Source organism: Ambystoma mexicanum, chromosome 8, assembly GCF_040938575.1.
Source record: "Ambystoma mexicanum isolate Mex_15411 chromosome 8, UKY_AmexF1_1, whole genome shotgun sequence".
Classification (NCBI taxonomy): domain Eukaryota; kingdom Metazoa; phylum Chordata; class Amphibia; order Caudata; family Ambystomatidae; genus Ambystoma; species Ambystoma mexicanum.
The window spans coordinates 1,585,722,169-1,585,743,541 of NC_090929.1; positions in this window are offsets into that span (position 1 = coordinate 1,585,722,169).

Sequence of the window (21,373 nt, forward strand, 5' to 3'; positions counted from 1 at the left end):
CAAGCCGGTACAACACAGTAGAAGTGGTAGTGATGACTGAACAGCCAGACTTATCTCAAGAGCAAGTGAGCAGTATCAATAGTTACACAAAGGACAGCAATTAGTATGACTCAAGGTTTCTGAGTAAAAGAATGTACATTTATTTACACATCAGTTGTATAACATTTCACTAAAGTAAAGCAGTTTAGAAATCACACTTTTCATACACCACACCACTCCCAGGTTCCAGACAAGTTAAGCTCACAAATGGGAGCAAAATGGCACTCCAGAAATTTAAAAGGGAGGGAAAGACAAAGATAGGAAGAAATTGACCAGCACCAACGGGTAAGTAAGCAGGGCAATCTAGAAAGAGGAACTACAGTGATGGAATCAAATCAAAAAGGCTTAGGGCCAAAGTCAATAGGACAAAAGTCTTTTGCTCAAGATCACACAGCTCAGGGTAGTTTGTGGTTAAGTCTTTGCCAAGAGTTCCGGACGAAGTTCGATGGCAGAAAAGTTAGTTTAAAGAGTAGAGAAGGACAAACCCTCAGAATGGAGAAAGATTTCATACACCTTCACCGTGGCTGAACGAAACGAACAACCGGATTTGCACAGTACCTTTAAATGGAGAAGAAGCAGTAGCTGTGGCGGATGTTCCTGGCAGTTCCTGCAGGTTCACGGTTCCTGAATTGACTGTCGGACTGACATGAAGTAGGAAGACTGGAGGGTCCTGCACTGCCCAGGGAAGAAACCAGCAGCAGAGCAAAGCAACGAACAAAAGGTGCGTTCCTTAAAAACCAAGCAGGGTCTGACCTTCCTGGCTATCCGGCCCACTGTAGCTCTGTAAAGCGAATTCGACCAGAGGAGGGAGTCCTGGCTTGCAGTTTGGGTGAACTGGTTGGTCCCACCAGCTCAGGGGAAGAAGATTCCTGGAGGATCTTCTCTGTCGTTGGAGTTTGAGGATTCAGACCTGCAGCAGGGCTTCACCGGGCGGTTCAGTCAGGCTAGGGGTCCTCTTCCGTCAGCTCGTCATTGGTTCTTTCGTTCCAGTGGCGACTCTGCCTTTCCAGACCCAGAGACCTGCTTTTTATGCAGTTTTCCCCCATTCACACAGCCTGGCTGTCAATCACACAGCAGGGTGGCTGTCCCGCCGGGCCAGTCACCACAGCCAATCAGTTCAGAGTGCGACATGGGTCTCCAAGGAGACCCTGTGCAGGGAGTCCTAAACCCCTCCCTCATATTCTGTCCCCCCCAGACATACAGGCGCCTAAGGAGGGCTTCTGCGTAGAAGCCCACGAAAAGACGGTGAACAAAAGAACCAAACCTGATTTGGCACGCAGAGTAAAACACGAGAAAGACATTTTCAAAATGAAATGGCGAAAAAACCCAGCCGGAACCGAAATAAAACATATATGGTCTAGCGGGTTTAAGTTTGAAGCTACCAAGATAGCCTAAAACAATACCAAGTTTATTTTAGATAACCACGGTAGGAAAAAAAGTTACCACTGCCACCAGCCAAGTCGTAATGAAAAGGGAGTGAAACAATGCTCCAAGAGAAACAGACAAAAAGGGATAAGTATTAACCCTTTACAGTACTCCATGTAAGATGGTTTTTTACTGGGTCTGTGGATTTAAAAAGACTAATAAAGTCAATGGCAACTTTACATGTTCTGGGAGACAGTAGTCAGTCCCAGATATTGGAGTCTGAGTTGGGAAGTCTAAATACAACCCTGTGTCACTGCACTGAAGGTGCTGTGTAACACACAATAAAAAGATAATGCCTCTAGAGTAGGTGAGGCTCCACAGTCTGTGAACACAAACATGTTAAACACACAGCAAAACACATGTAAGAGTGGGAAAAAAAGAACCGCACTCTGGCCAGCTGAAAAAAATAAATCCTAGAAATCCAGCAGAGCTGCTGAGGGACTCAGTATGTAAGGGAAATTAGCCATTCTGGAGAATTCCCCCTAACACACGGTCCAGAAGCAAGAGCAGAAACGGCGCCACCACAGCCAAGATAGCCTTGCCGGAGAAAAGGATACCTACGGAAGCTGCAGCCAAGGACCCAGAGAGGAAGCCAGCGGCCGCAGTGAAGTTGCGTGTGCAGAGCCTCCCAAGGAAGGAGAGGCACAATGAGAGAACACGACGCGGTGGGTGTGGATGTTTTGTAGCAAGTAAGTCTGCAGCAGCCAGAGTTACCAGACAACAGGCCCCTCAGTCGAGCAACGGTTAAAATCACAGTTTGGAACCAAGCCGACACAAAGCAGAGGGAAAAAATGTTACTGCATATATAGACAGATTGATACGTTTTTGAAATATAACATAATGTTCAGACATATTGGCATGCATTTTATCTGAATGAGAATGTTCTCGCACTGTTAACCGCACGGACAAACATTGCCCTAAATCGTAGCAAGGCTACGCTCCCCATTTTAAGGCAAGAACAGCAAAATGCTAGTTGCAGCACTCACGCTTGAAACGCACAGACACAAATGGTATTTGTTTTTTAATATAAAGATGTTTTAGCTTCCCATGTTAGAACACGAGCAGCTAAATATGGTGGCTACGTGTGAATAAAAACAAACGTACCGACATTCGTAACATTGAAGATTAAGTGAAAACATTAACCCATGCTTGTAGAATACAAGCACGGGCTGACGTTTCGAAACGCGTGCCCCATAGCACGACACCAGAGAGCACGTTTTAGTCAAAGCAGGGATGATAATAACTCCTGGGTAGAAAAAAACAAAACTTGCTGGACTAAAGAAGCAGTTAAAAACAGCTTTGAGTTTTGGAAGCAGGACAACACGGAACAACTCAACACACACACAGTGGTTTCTCAAAACAACTCTCGAACTTTCAGTTTACGATTTTCCAAACAAGAATTCATTACCCTGATCAAGGGGCACGAAAAAATATGGCTACTAAAACACAAGAAACATACAGCTTGTTTCATTACAAAACAGAGATCTCCAATGAAATCAAAGGGCATCGATCAGTAGCCAGATAATTTTAACTGTGACCTGCACAAGGAAAAGCGGGCAGCGCCACAGCTGTTTTTATTAAATGGATATGAAATGAATGGGACAAATTCCATAAGACAAAGGAAACCAGTACCCTGAACACAGGGATGGGGGGGGGGCAATTCAACAGTAGCCAACACACGGGGCACATTGCAGTAGCCCGTATGGGGGAAAAACAGCACAGAGGAACCGTGGGAACCAACCCAGCAGGGCGAGCACCATGAAGAAGGGACAGTCCAGTCCAAGTTCAAACCTGGACTGCGGACCAGGAAACTCCACAAAATGAAGCCAACCAACGCGAAGAACTGGGGGAAGCCTTTAGCAGGGTGAACCCTTGCATGCAGAAGTGGGTAAGCACGGAAAAAGGACGGAGGCCGTTTTCGAACAACAACACATGGGGCCTCATTAGGACCCAGGCGGTAAGGGGTTTATGGCGGCGTAAACAGCGTCGACCCTTACCGCCTGATTCCGAGGTCCCTTAGCGCCATGGAGGATTTAACACCTGCTTTTAGCAGGTGTTAAAATCCATGGCGCTAAGGGACCTTGTTGTTAATTACGCCACCGTAATTTACGGTGGCGTAATTAACGCCTTCCCCACTCCCATTATGCCCTATGGGGCAAAAATGGGAATGGGGAAGGGTAAATGGGGAGTGGGGACTTACCGCCCCGCCAACCTCGGAATGGGGCGGTAAGTCCGCCAACCACCATGGCGTAAACGTAGTTTACGCCATGGTGGTAAAGGTACGACCCAGGCGGTAACTTACTGCCTGGGTCGTAATGAGGCCCATAGATAACAAATCTGAATATTGTAGTAAAGCTCCGAAACCCCGGACAGATTTACTAGGCAAAGGCAAAGTGCTGACGGACACAGAATAAGCATGTTGCAGAAACAGGACATTTTCTGAGGCGAAAGCGGTGGAACACTTTCGCACAAGTAAAATCTGTACTAAAGAGATGGTGCCAAGACCCCGCAGAGCAAGCAGGAGATAACGAAAGAAGAGCCTGCAGCTCACACTCCAGAGATGGCGCACTACAGCAGGGTGGAAAAGCTTTGACAAGGGAACAGACTACGGATTCGCAGAAACAAATAACTTTTATTGACATAAAACCACCCCAAAAAACGTGATTTTTCGTCGCAAACCAACAAAACAAAGTGCCCAAATCAGAACCCATACAGAACCCAATACTCTTAACACAGGGGACAAGAAAACATTGGGCCTCATTACGACCCAGGCGTTAAGGGTTAACGCCGTCGTTAACCCTTAACGCCTATTCTATTGATTTTTATCAGCCAAGAGGAATCACAAGCATGATCCAAAAAATGTCTCGCGCACAAATAGTACCCTAGACACATTGTTATTTTTCTCATTTGCTAGTTTAGTTATACAGAACAATCAGCCATCAAATATTTAAGATAAACATCACAAGCTGCAAACCTACAAATCAGTACCCTGCACAGGGCACAATGAGAGATGGTTTCAGACTAGCAAGAGGCTGGAGGTCGCGTTAGCACTTTTTCGGTGAAAATAATTATCGCAGAGGACAACAAAACGAAGGGGATGGTCGACCATTAAGGGCAGCGAACGCACAAGCCAAGGCACACCAATCAACAGCTACAGCAGCACGTTGCTACCTGGTTGAAGAAGATAGTCTGCAGTAATAGTGGAGCACAAAACAGCTATATCAATTGCAGCAAGAATCTAAGCGCAGTCCAATACTTCCCCAGTAAAGTAAAGGGAGCAGAAGCAGACATTGATACCAGCCAAACAAATGGAGATGGCTAGCGAAGGGAGAAACCCTTTCACTCAGCTATCCACACGGATCATGGCAAACCAATTCTGTGTACGCACAATAAACAACAGAACCCTGAAAACGGGGTTCGAATCACAATTTGTCCACAACATAAGGAAAACCCGTACTCGCGGGACCCATATTACAGCGTCAATCAATGAGAAGCAGATTTAGGGCGCGGACATAGAATGGGTCGACACCAATCCGGCAAATTTGCCCAGAAACAGACGGAACATGGCAGCTAATGGTAAGGAGCCATTGGAAGAAGGGGAGACGGCGCTGAAACACCAATGACAAGGTAAGCATGAGGACGCTCAAGGGGGAAATAGAAGGCACATTGAAGTGCAAAATGCTGACGTCGCCACAACCAGCCAGGGGCCCGGAAAATCACGCAATTAGGCAGACAATAACCAGATCAGAAACAATTCAACTAGAAAAAATGTGTCAAACTGATCTTCCAGGTATCACAGCAGGCAGAGCGTTAGTTTTTTCACTTTTGCTCACAAACTGTGGATCCATGTTTTCAGGACGGGCAGTACCAAACACAGCCCACCAGCCTTACAAAATCAAGGTATTATCTGTCACATATAAAAACCTGGACAGAAGTACAAAGCTGAGCCGATGGCACAGTAAGTAGAGCACTCATTTTTTACACATGTGCAGAGGCTGAGCACTCAGACGTGAGCCCCGGCAGGGTAATAACTCAGCCTGCCATGCTTCTGAGGTCGATAAATGAGCATCACACACCGTGGGCAATAACAAGCAGCGCTCAGATACCTGAGGGTGCACAGCGCTGCATAAAAGCGAAAATTATATTTAAACACAGAGCAGACACCAAACACAAGGGGCAGGCCAGCAAGGTACAGACCCGAGCCAGGTATGACCAAAAACAGCAACCCACAGGCCAAGCGCTTGGGCACAAGGTAAATAAATGTTTAGTAGGGCCAGGACCCAGTATTTTCCCAAGGTGCTTCCACCACCAGCACACATACCAAAGTGAGTGTGGAAAGAGTAGAACAACCCCGAAACTAAGGTGTCACTTAATGAGAAGCGTTCCTGACAGTGGGAGTTCCTGCAGCATGCAGCAGGCAGTACACAAAATGAATGGTGAACAATATCTCTAGCTTTCGAGCGTGACAGACCACAGCAAGGGCAGAACAGATTTCAGTCACTCAAGGAAGACAAAGAAGCAGGAGTATCTGGCAGCTGATTAAAATAGAGTCCTATCTACGAGCGTACCCAGGCAGCGGTGTAAGAAGCAGCATCAACACAAGATACCAGGATAAACGAACAAGACGGGGGCCAGAATGAAGGCCCAGACTTGCTACAATGGCCAGACAAATTAATAGAAGGGTGAGATATCTCTTAAACATAGACACCATCCCTCCAAACTGTACAGAACAGAGAAGAGGGAAATAACAAAAGAGGTGAAGGAACGCTAAAAAAGAATAAAATATAAGGTACAGCACAAAGATGGGCCATAGCATAAGAGCTCCCCATCAACCCACAGCACTCACCATGCCATGCAGTTTTAAAACACACAATCATGAATAGAAAAAATCACAAGTCATGCAAATTGTACATAGGAGCCTAGAGAATAGAGCGACACAGCCCACAAGGCAGCAAAAATACTCAGAGGAAATACGAGTAAGAAATAAAGCAAACAAGAGAAGCACTTAACCTGAAAACGGGTGCTAAAAATTAATAAGCAGTGGGGAAAAAACACCACACAGCACAATACATCAGGCCAACCCACAAGGGCAGGAGCCTGAGAGCTGCAAGTAACACTGAACCTAAAAACGGGTTCTAAAAAAATAATAAGCAGTGGGGAAAAACACCACAGAGCACAATACATCAGGCCAGCGCACAAGGGCAGGAGCCTGAGAGCTGCAAGTAACACTGAACCTAAAAACGGGTTCTAAAAAATAATAAGCAGTGAAAAACAGGGGTAGACTATCCCATAGGAAAACCCAGGTAATTCCCTATAGGCCTCGGCAACCTGGGTCTCTTTGGTGAGGCTACCCATTTTTATTTTCCATAGGCCAAGGTTTGGGCTTGCTCAAAATATATACCATGAGTCATTGTGGAACATTTATTTCCAGGGCCCCCCTTTTTTGGTTCCCAGTCCACCCCTAGTGGTAAAACACCACACAGCACAATATAACAGGCCAACATTGCAAAGTCTGGGGCCAAAAAGCAGCTAAAAGCATGATAACGGAAAATGGGTTGAAATATGGGTAATACTGGAAAATAGGTTAGCACGGGGGGCTCCCCAGGATTAGGTGCAAACATTAGCACAATATGGGAAACAAATTAAGAAAGCTAAGCCAACCCCACACCGAAGGCAGTTTTAAAAAACCTGCAGACACAGCTGAGGGCCAGAAAGCCCCTCTGAGCAGGGCTATATGTAAGTACGGCACCAAATAGATGAAATGAAAGGGGCTTAGAACCGGTAAGACTGGAAGGTCAGAGCAGGAGCCACCCCACACAAGGGGTGGACAAGGTTTACATTTTCTCAAACAAACGGTAGTTTATTGAGCTACTAATAGGGAACACGCGAGACAGCGCACAAGGGAAATATGAGGCCAACCCATAGAGCAGGGCCACACATAACTGCAAGTCAGCAAAGAAGAGACTAATAGCGGGGGAATGTTTTTTACAGCATTAACACCCCCTTCTTAAGGATAAGACCAGGTAATGACAAAACCCTCACATAGTCCAGTACCAGGCACGGTCAAGGGGCAAGCCCCAACTAGAATGAGCAAACAATTCAGCTAAGGCAAAAGAGGAGGAGCAACTTTTGTGGGAAACTGGACAGCCTGTAACCCATCCAGGTTGTGGCGGCACAGGCCAGAGGGGGTATCCTCAGGACCTGATGCCCAAAAGTACAGCATATTATGGTTACTGTAATTATGATTATGTTTTGTTATGACCATAATTGTGCAATAAAATCCCTCAGCCTTTTATTGCCAACACTTACCAAATGCTTTTGTGTACTACCTGGGGGAAAGGGGTATTGTTTTCTCACTCCCAGGGTATATATCAGTCTGCCTGCATATGGGTCCACAGGTTACCACATTTCATACCACACAAGTTATCAAGCTTGGAAAAGAGAAAGGTCGAGTCAGCCCATAAGCATAACAACTTGCATTCAGATTAGTGTGAGCTATGCAAAGGTTGCACACATACATATTAACAATCATAAAGGTCAGCACTGCAGAAATAAACAAAGCAGACAAACCAGAATGTGCATGTACATTGTATACAGGTCAAAGGTGGCAACAGGATTGGCACAGAATGAAAGCTTAAAGGCACAGAAAGACTTAGCCACTAAGCATAGGGACCCTTGTCTTGATGCGTGAAATCCTTTTCTAATGTATTTACTCAAAATGCATATATATGTTTTTTAAATTGTATTTCACAGTGTGCTTGCGATTGCTTAATGTATGCATGTGCTTATGTGTGCTTATGCCATAAGTCAGCCTATCAAGGTGGGGCTCGCTGGTAGTGGTCAGCACATATCTTAGCTATTCCCTCATGACAGTGTCAGCCATGTACAGTCTAGACACAGTAGAAAGTTTAAGAAAGACAGCTATATTTTATTTTAATTTTATTTTATTGCTTATACCGCAAACCTAGCTGAAGAGCAGCAGAGTGCTTTACAGGAGGACTGTACCAGAATTGGACTTGGCATTGTCTACAGTAACACAGTACTGCCAGTGCAGCGAGAGAGGGATTTTCACTTCTGTGACAGCTATTGTTGAACGAGACACGTGTTTAGAGTTGTGTGGAAATAAAGGACAGAAGGGGAATTTCGAGCCTCTACTGGGATTGAGTTCCAGATGGTCAGGGCGTGGCTGGAGAAAGACTGGTTGCAAATCTTTTTACGGGCTAGCTTTGACTCCAACCTTTTCATAGATTTGCCATGTGAGGTGAGGGAGCCTCCAGATGTGTGGAGTTTAGCCCCTGAGACTGCTTTGTATATCATGCATTTAGTTTTGAATGTGATCCCTCAGGAGCTGGGGAGCCACTAAAGCGTGAGCAGTGTTGACGAGAGACAGTGAAATTTGTGGGAACCCGTCATCAGGCAGGATGCAGCGTGGTGTGTCATTTTGTGGGGGGCCAGGTGTGCGGCTGGAAACCCAGTAAGGAGGGCATTTCCTCCATCGAAGTGTACAGATGTCCATTCTTCCACCTCCACATGGGAGGGAAAAGTAGCACAAGGCGCTGAACCTCTAATAACCACTGTCCATAATGGGCACCTAACATGTTTCGACTGGTCAATATGACACTTCAATGACTTTCAGGCTCGTTTTGAATGGGGCTTGAAATGACCGAGACGGTGAAACACCAGGGGTGGGAAGACTGTCAGCCTGTTTTCTAACATGTATTTACAACATCTGTGGCAGGTTCCTATTCAGATTCTGCAGACGGAGTGAAGCATTGAGCCTGGTATGTGCTCTATGCTCTCTGTGCTCCGTTAGCAGAAAGTGACAGCTTCTCCAAGCGTTTTCTCCAAGTGGATCTAGGTCACCTGGTCTAAGCCCCGCCTCCCTTGTGCCTTCCTGCCTGCTGCTCTTTTTCACCACTTAGCAAGCCCCACACACCTGGTGCCTTCCTTCACCATCACCGTCTTGTGGCCAATGCTGGATTTGACTTTTATGGACTTCATTCATTCACGGTGCATCACTCTCATGCTGGATTTCCTTTGCATCTTGTACTCATGGTGGCCCTGAATCATTCTATTCCCATCTTCATCTTGTATCCTGGCTTGCAACATTATGTGTTACTACTGACTTCTGCAATTGTATTCGCTCTCCACTCTTGCTCTCCACTCTTTTTGACTGCTTACTCTCTGTTCTCTCCTCCTTTCCCATCTCCCTTTTCCTATCTCCTCCCCTTACTTTCTTATATGCACTTACTCTATCAGAATTGTCCCTGGACCTAATATGATAGCAACCTCATCTGTTTCCTCCACCCTCCGATTACTGTTTTTTTCCTCCCCACAACCCTTCCAGCACTATCTGAAATGTTGTCAGGCCTAGTATGATAGTCGCTTGTTTTGTTCCTCCCCGCCCTTTCTGCACCCCTCTCCCTCAACTTTTCTTTTTCTCCGGCTCTACCAGAAATGTCGTCAGGCATAGTACTTTAGTCACCTGTCTGTTTCCATTTCCTTCCCACTCTCCCCCTCCCTTCCTTATCTATGTCTTAGCTCTTCCACTATCTGAAATGTCGTCAGGCCGAGTACAATAGTTAATTTCACATCCTTACTGTTCATGGCCTGTAAGAATGTGGTTGTATTTTCCCTTGTTCCCTCCCTTGCCTTGAAGCGCTTTGAAACACATTGTGTATAGGCGCTATATAAATAAACAATCATATCATATCATAACTATGCCCCAGGTACCTCTCAAACTGTTGATAAAAGTAAATCTTTGAGATTTGTGAATGTGAGTCACATTTCTCATTCCCAGACTTTCTTTTGTCCCAGGTGAACCATGGCTCCCAGCATCCATGTGACTGAAGGGAAAGTGGACCAATGACAAGTGAGCCAGGTGGTGCCTGTGAATGGGTGCATAACTAAGTTCTGGCTGTGGACATGGACATCATTTGTAGGTTGTAATTGGCTAGAGTTGCGATTTCTTGTGCCTTTGCGACCCCCCGATGAAGGATCACAGAGGCAGTGTGCAATAAAAAATGAAGCTGGTTCTAAGGGCCCTCTTGTGAAGAATTTGACAATCTGCATGATGGGCATGCGCTCGGCTGGACTTTTGTGACATTTTTTATTAAATGGAATGATAGAAGACCAACCTCAGGAAAGTGTGTGGGGCTAATCCACACACATTTTCTTATGCTCACACCACAGCAAAAGTATAGATCTGTGTACTCTGGTATGACACAGCCAACAAATGCAGTCCGCCCATGTCATATTTAGATGGAATATGACAGACATGAGTACACAATGTCATCTCCAAGAAGTGGGATAACCAACCTTTCCCCTGCCATGGTCAGCCTTATTAACTGACAATGACTCCATGGAACTGCCCTGCTCCTTTGTTAGCTCTGCAGCTGGTGTCAGTGACTAAAATACCAATAGAGGGTACCTCAAATAGGCCCACATGAGGCCTTGCTGTAGAGGTTAACAAAGGAGAAAGGAAACCCAAAAACCTTTCATATGCAACTGTGTCAACCTGAATCCAGCTCTGCCTCTCAGTATCAATTACAAGTGAAATATCATGTCTGCGTCTGTTGTTTACAGTAGGCCACCCCACTAGGGGGACCGCATTCAAAAGGTACGAGAATGTGGTTTGCCAAATCCAGAGAGTCTGGTCTTGCCACAGCTGCAAGGGCGACCTACTGCTTTAACAAGAACCACACAGGGAGATCCATTAACCAGGGAGATTCTTTGATCAAAGCAGACAGACAAAGATGTGGGTTGGACTAATTAGCACAAGGGAGTGAGCACAGAGCTCTTTCTGTTGAGAGAAGGTTTCTGCCATCTTGGTTCTGGGACACCCCTAGTTCCTGATCTGTTCCTTTACCTTTTCCTGTTGCAAAACACTCTGGTTATATCTTCACACGCATAGAACATTGTTGTTAGGAATCCCAGGATTGCTTCATTAAGGTAGGCTTTGTCTACATCAATTACTGTTGCCTGCTTCGCATTAAAAGAGGGCTAAAGCCCTCTTTAAGCAGATCACCTGAAGACTTCACAAGACTTAATCTTGAACCATGGCAGAAGGTACAGTCTGCCTTACATCTTCTGCCAGTGAAGGAAGGCCTGCATATCCAAAGAGGGAAGCACAAGCCCTCCCCTAAACATCTCCCAGGGAACAGGGGGAAAAACAGAACTCAGAGGACCCTCCAGCCACTCCAGAAACATTACCCAGCCAGCACAGTGTGCCCTGCTAGGCGTTGCAGCAAATGCTAGAATGTCTCTGAATCTACACCTTACTCTATCGTCTCTGCAACAACCTTGGTATTACTGATCAGGCCCTGGCCTGGTTGACCTCCTTTCTCACCGACCGACTCTCTCAGGACCAACTGGGGTCTTTCCTCTTTTCTATCTGTCTCTCTACTTGTGGTGTTCCCCAGGGGTCTAACCCCACTTCCTAGCTCTTCAACCACAGCCTGGCACTTCATGCCACTGCATTGCTACTTTCTGCTACAATTTTCAATGTTATGCGGATGACACTCAGCTCTCTGTCAGGCTCCTCTCAGCCACCTCTGCTTCTCCTCTCATACCAGACTGCCTGGTCGCAATTCAGGAATGGTATGCCCCCAATGATCTCTGCCTTAATGCCAGTAAGCCTGAGAGCCTCCTCATTGGACTCCCGCTCCCTCCTTTCCTCTCTCACTCTCTCTTGCCATCCACTCGGGGCCTTCTTGCTGCTCCTTTCTGTGAGGCTACAAACCTTTGTGTCATCTTAGACTCCCCCTCTCCTTCTCTACTCACATCCCTGATGTCTCTAAGAAGTCAAACTAGCAGCTGCACCTCCTCAGAGGTATTCTTTCTTTTCTCACTTTCCCCCAGAAGCTCACCGTCTCCAGAGCCTTGGTCCTCGTTGGTCCTCGCTAGGCTGGACTATTGCAACAGCCTCTTTCTAAATCTGCCTGCCTCTACTCTTCGAACTTTACAACTTATCCAGAACAGGACTGTGAGACTTGTCCTTGGCATTAAGCCCAGGGATCATATCTCTCTAGCTGTGAAATCTCTTCACTGGCTCCGAGTGGCTGCATGGATCAACTCCAAGACCCCCCTTCATCGTCCACAAGGATTTCTGGGGCATGGGACAGCTCTACCTCCAACTTTCTCTTCCAAAACATCTTCCTTCCCAAGCTCTCCGTTCATCCACCTTCAACTCTCTGAGGGTCAGACGCTACTCCAAGCAGATAGTTGGGGGAAGATCTATCTCCTTAGCTGCGGCTACCTGCACCTCTAAAACTTGTTCAGAACCACCTCTGTTCCCGGAAGCAACTCAAGACCTTCCTTTTTGCTTCCGCTTTCTCTCTTCCTCTCTCCTGTTGATGCACCTGACTGCTCTGCGCACTGGTCACCTGGTTTCCTTCTGAACTCGGGCCCAGGCTCATGGATGCTCCGTGGCCCTTGCACTGCCTGCGGGCTCCCCAGCACTGAATGGCCTGTATCTGCAACCCTACAGTCCATTTTCTCTGCACTTATGAGCCACCCTATGGCAGCACTTGTAAGCTAACTGCACTTCCCCCTTCCCCTCCTCCCTGGCACTTCTCCCCTTCCCTGCACTTGCATGATCTGAATGACACAAGGCCTAGTAAGATTGTTATTTTGTCCTCCCTATGTTTCCTCCTCCTTGTCTTGTCACGCCTAGAAACACTAGTGTACAGGCGCATTATGAATTCCACATCATACCAAGGACAAGACAGCTGCCTGCAACACCCTTCTCAGCTTTGGGCCATCCACCTTAAAGGACGACAGAAGCCCATTGAAGAAGTAGGGAATACTACCTCGATGAGCATCTAGCACGGTCTGCCTTGAAGGAATTTTTCAAGCAAGTCGAGTTCCTTGATCCACAACCGACGGCAATATTGACAGTTGTCAAGCTGCCTTCACTTAACGACATCCGAGACATCTCGCCAGTACTTCAGAACCGCCGATCAGAACTGAGACAACGATTCCTGACCATGGGCCATCGTGTAGGCCAGCCTGCAGCCGTTTGTCCAGCTTAACTTGCCAAATCGTCTTGTCGCCTCATACCCGCAGCTGACTTCCATCTTTAACTTGTCACTGAAGCCTGAAAAGTGCCCTGAAGTTGACTCGACCCTGTCAAGCACCAAGAACACCTACAGCACAAGGTGCATTGTGTTTCTGCCCCCCTGGTTCTTCCTAGAAGGCCCCTAGTGACATAGTAAGACCCAGTGTTCTCTGTGTGCAGAAGCTAAGAAACCTTAAACTGTTGTGGTTATTAACCATACCGACTAACCTCCTGTCAGTATCCAGAGTGAATCCCTTTTCCTTCTTTGAAACTGTCTTTCTGTTGATTCGTCACGTTTCTTAATTTCCGAAATAACCCCTTAGAAGTTTAGCTTTCGCTAATGTGCTGTATTTGTCAATTGCAGATGGAGATTAGTGTCTGTCTATATAGGCCACGCACCCTAGAACTGCAGAACCATAGCTTCTTATTTAGAGTTGACTTGTTTCATGTTGTGTCTCGATCTGTTTTTGATGTTAACGTACCCCAGATTTTCTCATATCGAGTTAAAATACTTGGTGTTATGTCATAATTGTATGTATATCGCTTCATGTCTGACTCCTGACTCCTTCTGCTTTTAAGCACAGTAATAAAAGGTGTTATTACTACACAACGTAACACTTACTTTATCAACCTCCAAAGGATGAAGGGGTGATTAATATATGTTGAGCTTTTGACTCGATGAGGTACCCAATTGCTGCACAGCATGTTGTTCAATTAATTGTGCAGGTAAAAATAAACATGTATAAGGATATCTAAACAACAATTTCTACTGTTCCCTTCAGTCCCCTTTAAACCAAATATAGCACTACTATTACAGGTTTACAAGTGAAAAATGATACTTCCCTCCTGCTTCTAAGCACTGTTAATTATAAGTGTTACAGAAATAAGAATTGATCTCCCGCTTGCCCCCAGAGCACCTGCATTACTAAATGCTGTGGCAGCTATGAAATAGCTGGGAATATAGCTCAACTGGGTTTAGTGCTCACTGCTGAGAGCTATGTGTGTTATGCAGGCCACATGGTTATATCTTAGCAAGGTCCAATTAATCGTTCATTCTTCTGAGATCAACAAATGAATATTAACTTAGGTTGCCGGGTAGTATTAATTTTCATATGAGTGTTTTATGTAAAGTGCTTTGGAGAATGTGATATATAAGTAATGTAGTATTATAGATGCCTACGTGTTATCATTAAGAAATACAAGCTTATGTTCAGGATAATGTTATATTTTTATTTGGTGTCCTTTTAAAAAGTGTTTCTTTGCTTCCTTGAGATGTGTGTAAATCGTATTGTATATTGGCATGTCAGAAGCTTAATGAGACTAGGTTATGCATGCATTGGAATAAACTATATTACACGGCCACAATAGTGGCCGTGTAGTTATGGTTAAGTTGCTAAACCCATAGGAAAAGAACTTTTTGCATGGCTTATAACTTCGCTCCACCTGGATGAATCCATACCAAACTTTGCAAAACAAATATATGGCCCGCTCTGATTTGTCTTGCAAAGTTTGGTGAGGTTTGGTCCAGGGGGGGAAAAGTTATAGGGGGGGTCCCAACATTTATTTTTTTCCCATAGACTGAATGGGGAAAAAAGTTTGCTCACGCCTACATCCCAAACCGCTGGATGGATTTTCACCAAATTTGCGGCAGGGGCAGTGGCTTGGTCCCGAAAGAGTGCTTTTGTAAATTTGGTGAAAATCTGTCCAGTAGTTTTTTTTAAAACGACCAAAAAGTAGGTCACAAAAAATTAGTGATATCTATGTCGGGTCCGCGGACACACTTCCCTGTTCGCTCCACGGACAGAACACCGATTGGTTAATCGGCTTGCATCATGTCCACGAACATGCAACTTGTTCGCTGATTGGATAGTGAAGAGCGTGAAGTGCGTCAGATTTTTGGAAATGCCCGCCATCTTGGATTCGCGGACAGCGGCCGGTAAAAACATATTAAAAAACACAACATTGCACTTGTCAATAATATCAAATAATCTCTGGGGAGGTGAGGGGTGATGTGGATGGGATGGGATATGGCTGCAAGAAGCAAAAAAACAGGTGTTTTTTGCTGCAAAAGTCCACAAACAGTTTGGATGTTCGCGAACAGTCTTGAAAAGTTTGCAGACACCTCAGCATTACTTGGTTGGTGAAATGCAGTTCTTGGATGGCTTATAATTTTGGCACCACCTAATGGAACTGCATTACATTTTGCATGTATGTTTCTGACCTGATTGTGAGTGAGTATGCAAAGTTTGGTGGGATTCTGTCAAGAGGCAGAAAAATTAGAGGACGGTCCCAAAATATTGTAAAGACTTATAAATGTGGTGCCATTCGACAAATCTACACAAAGGTTTGCAAAAAGATTATTGATCTAGATATAGATGTTTTCGTAAAGTCTGAATGGATTTTGTCAAGTGGGGGTTGGTTATATGAAGATTGTATGTGCATATATTTGACACTTTTGAAAAAATAAAACATGGGTGGATTTCCAGCAAACTTGCGTAAGGAGCATTGGCAAGGACCTACAAGCATGGTTTTGGAAATGTGTCAGTTTTTTTATTATTTGACAAGTGTCATAATGTAGCTACAAAAAATAGTGGTATACCTTTAGTGACTGTGGGGTAGCCTGTGGCCATGGGCAGTGGCCAGATTGTCAGTGTCATGGTATAAGGTCATGATCCGAACAATCTGGCTACTGGCGATAACCACAAGGGACAACACATAGGATTAAAGTGGCCATGTCCACCTGGGACTGGCTTTGTGGTAAAGTTATTCGAAATTAGGATAGATCTGAAAGGGAAGAAATATATGCTCGTGGTAATATGGTCAGAGGGTTCTCTTTTTGCCTTCTGCAGGCTGCGATGGAAAGCGAAGAGGGGCCCTGTATGGAACCCTTGCCTTCCCTTTCCATGGTGGCCATCTTGGAAAAGGATTTTCCTTCCTACACCGGGATGCCATAGGTGTCCCGGTGTAGGAAGAAAAATCCTCTTTTTTAGCACCCCGAGTTCCCGCTTTGGGAACCTAGGGTGATAATGCCTTGATACCCCATTTCAGGGGCTGGAATGGGGGGATAATGGTCCAGAGACCTCGTTATCCACCCTCGCTTCGCTTGGGCTGCTGGGTCAGTATCCACCATTCCAGTCCCTGGAACGGAGGATGAACACCACCATATTGCCATTAGCATAACACAAAATGCAAATGGAAATAATGGAAAATCTTATTGAGTCTATGTACTTTACTGAGAAATATAAAGTAGATGCACTCGATACATGTTTTTTTTAGTTCTATTTTTTAACTGTGAAAGGTGGTTCCTAAAGGAATATGTCTTTTGTTGTTTTTGGATGTATTTTTTTTTGGCAGGAGAGCTGAGAACGAAACGTGGGGAGGGAAAGGAGGGAAGAGGAACCAAAGACTAATATGGAGTGGTAGGTGGACAAGGGAAAATGTTGTGCATGTTTTATTTCTAAGGTAGGGGGCAGTGTTTCTCATGCTCCTTGATTACAGCTGTGGTGGTGGCTCTTGGGGAGGAGGGATGGCATTAGCTGATGCCATTTGAAGATAAATAGCAGTGTTGCTACAAGTATGTACTGTGTACTAGACTGTTAATGGATAATGAGTAGGAATAGGTGTTGGAGCTGTGCAAGGGAAATTTTGAAGTTGAAAGTTCCTAGATCAGTAGAAAATACAGTTCTGAACTGTCCGTGAAGCAGAGTTCTTATCGTGAAGTGCGGACGGGTTTTCGGACACGTCATCATGCCACGCACCAGTGTATGGTCATGTGGCACTGTTTGGAAAGTCCGCTATGAAGTCAGATGTTCGTAGACGTCTACGGATGCAAAACTAGTGGAAATAGTGCCAAAAAGTGTATGGAAGTGTTAAAAATGATTCCAGAAGGTGGGAAATGGCAGAGTTTTAAGGTAAATTAACACAAACATTGCTATATTGGGTAAGTATGATATAAGTAAGTTGTAGGAAAATAGCATGAACTGGTAAAAACCTATGAAATTCACTCTTGTTAAAGGGGCTTTATGGGCGTTATGGTTAAGTTGGACTAATAAAAACCTATGAAATTCAATGAAAAAACTTTGTTAAAGTGACGTTATGGTTAAGTTGCACCAATACAAACCTAAGAAATTCAATGAAAAAGCTTTGTTAAAGGGATGTTACGGTTAAGTTGCACTAATAAAAACCTGTGAAATTAAATGAAAAAACGTTGTTAAGGGGATGTTGTGGTTAAGTTGCACTAATAAAAACCTTTGAAATTCACTGAAAACACTTTGTTAAAGGGACGTTATGGTTATGTTGGTCTAATAAAAACCTATGAAATTCAAAGAGAAAACTTTGTTAAAGTGACGTTATGGTTTCAGTGCACTGCTAAGACTAACACCCAGGACATCAAAGAGATTACTGAAAACACATATTGGTAGAATAGCATACCTATCTAAGTTTAGTAGTACAAGTAAATATTCCAGATAATCATTTCCTTTTCTTATCCTGGCTAAGTATTTAGCAGTTACTATTAATAAGCAATTGCAAAAATAAATCTTGCTATTGTGAATTCATAATTTGCTGACTATGATAGTGAATGGCATAAACTTCCTGCGTAAAGAATGAAAATGTCAGTTATACCATCAATCAGAGGAACATAGACAACATCTTTTAACACAGTGCTTGACTCAGTATGTAAACAGGATCAAGACATGCCCATGATTGACACAGATTAATGTTGGTCATATATAGTATCTGGGATATCGATTGTATTTTCTAGCACAATCTATGAATTATGAAAATTGATTTGAATGAAACTTCAGTTAAATCACACATCTTATAAAATGGTTGATTAAGTGCTCTCCTGGGTACAGCAATTATTGTGTTTCTTGATCTGATCAGTTGTAATCATAGATATGCTTATTGAGGCATCATGAAGCACCGAAAACTACATCATTCTTAATCAGTTTGTTAATTATATAAGACTGTAATTCAATTTTTAATTTATTTATAATTGATGCTGTATTTTGTATTGTGTCGAAGGTTAATTATATAACCATGTAAAACAAATGAAAAAAATAATTATACATACAAACAAATTTGGTTCATAACTTTGGAAACATAGGACTGGGTTTGTTTGGAAGCAGACAGTCTCCTCTTTAATCTGGCACTACATGATTTCCATACATTTATCAAAAATTATTAAAAGGACAAATGTTCATAAATGTATTCATACATCTTTTATACATTCATGTTGCATACTAGATGTGTGTCTATGAAAACAGATTCCAGAAATCCTTATTTTGTTGAGGTAGCAGGTTGATAATATGAATTATGGAATAACAAATAGTTAGCATTTGAAGCATTAAGAGAAGATTGGGCCATGACTTTTGTTTGGTTAAAAATGTAAAAAAAAAAAGTAATCATCCAATGAAGTTCAAGGGTGTGTATCCTATAGGAGTGTCTGACTATAAGTAGGGCAGTGGAAAGATCGGGCAATCAAATATTATGGCATGGTCATGACATAAGCATTGGAACATTTTACACTTTAAAATTGGGAGCACACAGAGGCTTGGAGGATGACTCTGGAAAAAAGCAGCAGGAAAGAACACCACATATTCCTATTTAATGAGTGCTTAATATGGGCATTATCAGCAGACGACAAGGCCTTACCCATGAGGAAATTGGAACCAACTTAAACAGAGTAAGTCCTAACCTAATGGAATCTGATCAGGAATGCACTGGCTAACAGGCAGATTTCCAATCTGAGTTGTTTCTGTTGGCTCCATGCCATTAAACATCAATTGAAAATCAGTCTGAGAATGTCCTTAATAGAAATGATATATGCTCTCTCCAACTAATCTGCTGCTTAAGTCCCAGAAGAGGCATGATATGGAAAGGGTATTGTCAAAGTACATTGTTTCTAAATGGAAAATGAAATGTGCCAACTCACTGCATGTAAAATCAAGTAAGATGTCATTTCAGACCATACCAAAATACATTTCTGAGCTGCATGCACAGTGACACAGATCGCATCTTGGGCAACCTGCATGCAGTTCTTAGTCAATCATAACTCCATTAATTTGTATCCAATTTGTTTTCACAGAAATAAGTAATATTTTGATATGTCTGTACCATAGCCAAATGGAGATCTGCTTGATAATGTTTGTTCTGTGAAGGCCATTGCTATTTATTAAGGACTTGGGAATGAGAAAAAGTAAATAATATATTTCTGTCACGACTCGCTCCCTTCGGTCCCGTTCCCACCACTTGGGGGCATGACTTGGGGTTTATTCCCTACTGGACCTTTCCTCCGAACCTTATGCTACAGTGCTGTGATGAATTGGGAGCGCTAAATCCCTATTTTTCAAGCTACTTCCCTTCCGGATCCATTCCAGGTTTTTGGCAGCCAGCATGCTTCTTTAACCAAATGACTATGCTTCCCAGAATGCCTGGCCCACTGCTCCACCTCCACCCTTGCAGGACAAGGTTGGGTGGAGGATAGGTAACAGCTGTGGCTGCAGGTGCAGCAATCAGCACACCTGAGGCGTGTGCTCGTTAAGCAGCTTTAAAAGCCTCAGTCTTACTTCAGTCCAGCGCTGGTCATCGTTTGCAGTGTTCCTGTTGTGACTAGTCCCTTGTTCCTTGTTCCTTGCCTTTGTACCTAGTTCCTAGTTCCTGTTTTCTTGTTCCTCCGCCCTGAATCTCGGATTCATCCGCTAATTGATTTCTGTTCCCTTGATTCCCTTTTTGTCTTCCTCTGTTTGCAGGCAGCATTTTTCAGTGCTTTCCCCTTTTAGATGCAGCCCAGTTTGTCTGTGTTCTATATTTCTTTGACTCTGTCCTTTGCTGCTGTAAACCCGTATGCCTTAGCCTTCCTCTTAGATTAGCTTCCTGTCTTTTCCTTGGAGGGGTAGGGAGAAGTTTGCATTGGTTATTTAGTTTTTTCCCTGCTCCTGATCCTTACGTTCTATTGGGATCCATTCCATGTTTTCCATTGCACTTCTGCATTTATTTCCCATTTGATTATTAGGTGTGGTGTGCGGTTGTAGCTAGCTCCTGTGTGAATGCTTATGTTTTCCTCACTAATTTGTAATCACTATTCCAACTTAGGTATTTAGTTTTCCTCCCATTGCTGTTCTAGCCTTTCGGGGTCCCAGTTTCATCAACAGGATTCGTGGGCTAGCTGACATTCAAGAGGTTTATCTCGTCCTCGTGAGTACAGTTCTTTAGTTCCCTTATTTAATACCATCAAGAGTGTTAGTTCACAGATCCTGTCATTGCTTGCCCTCCACGTGGGTTTAGCGCTGTCAGTACCTGTAACAGCAATTGGGGGTAAGGCGCTTGCCGACTTTCCTCGCGGTCAGGTGCTTACCCCACATCCCTTTTCATATATTGGTTTTGTTGTCACACTCTATTTGCACTCCTGGGTTCTAGCATACATGAGTCGTTGTTCCTCTGTGCACATAGTTTAATTTGAAGCTCTTCACTGCGTGATTTAGTGCACATTTCCCTTGCCATATTCGCTGCCTTTGTACTCGCCTGACTAATCCTGACAGAATGACCAGCCCAAAATTCCCATTGAATATGGCAAGTTTAAGAAAGAAAGGCAGCAAGGCCTCTAACAAGTTTGTACAGAAAGCTTCCCCTACATTTACCTGTGACAATCAAATCACTAGTCCTGACTTAAATGAACTCCTTGTCACAAATGGGCATTTACGTGCAAAGTATTTTTCCCATAGGATGGCACATCCTACATTGCCTGATCCTAGTTCTATCTTTTGTTTTGATCCCGATTCTATGTCAGCGCAAGCCTTAGCCGCAGAAAACAACACACTGTTAGACTTATTATACAAGAGTACCTCTGCT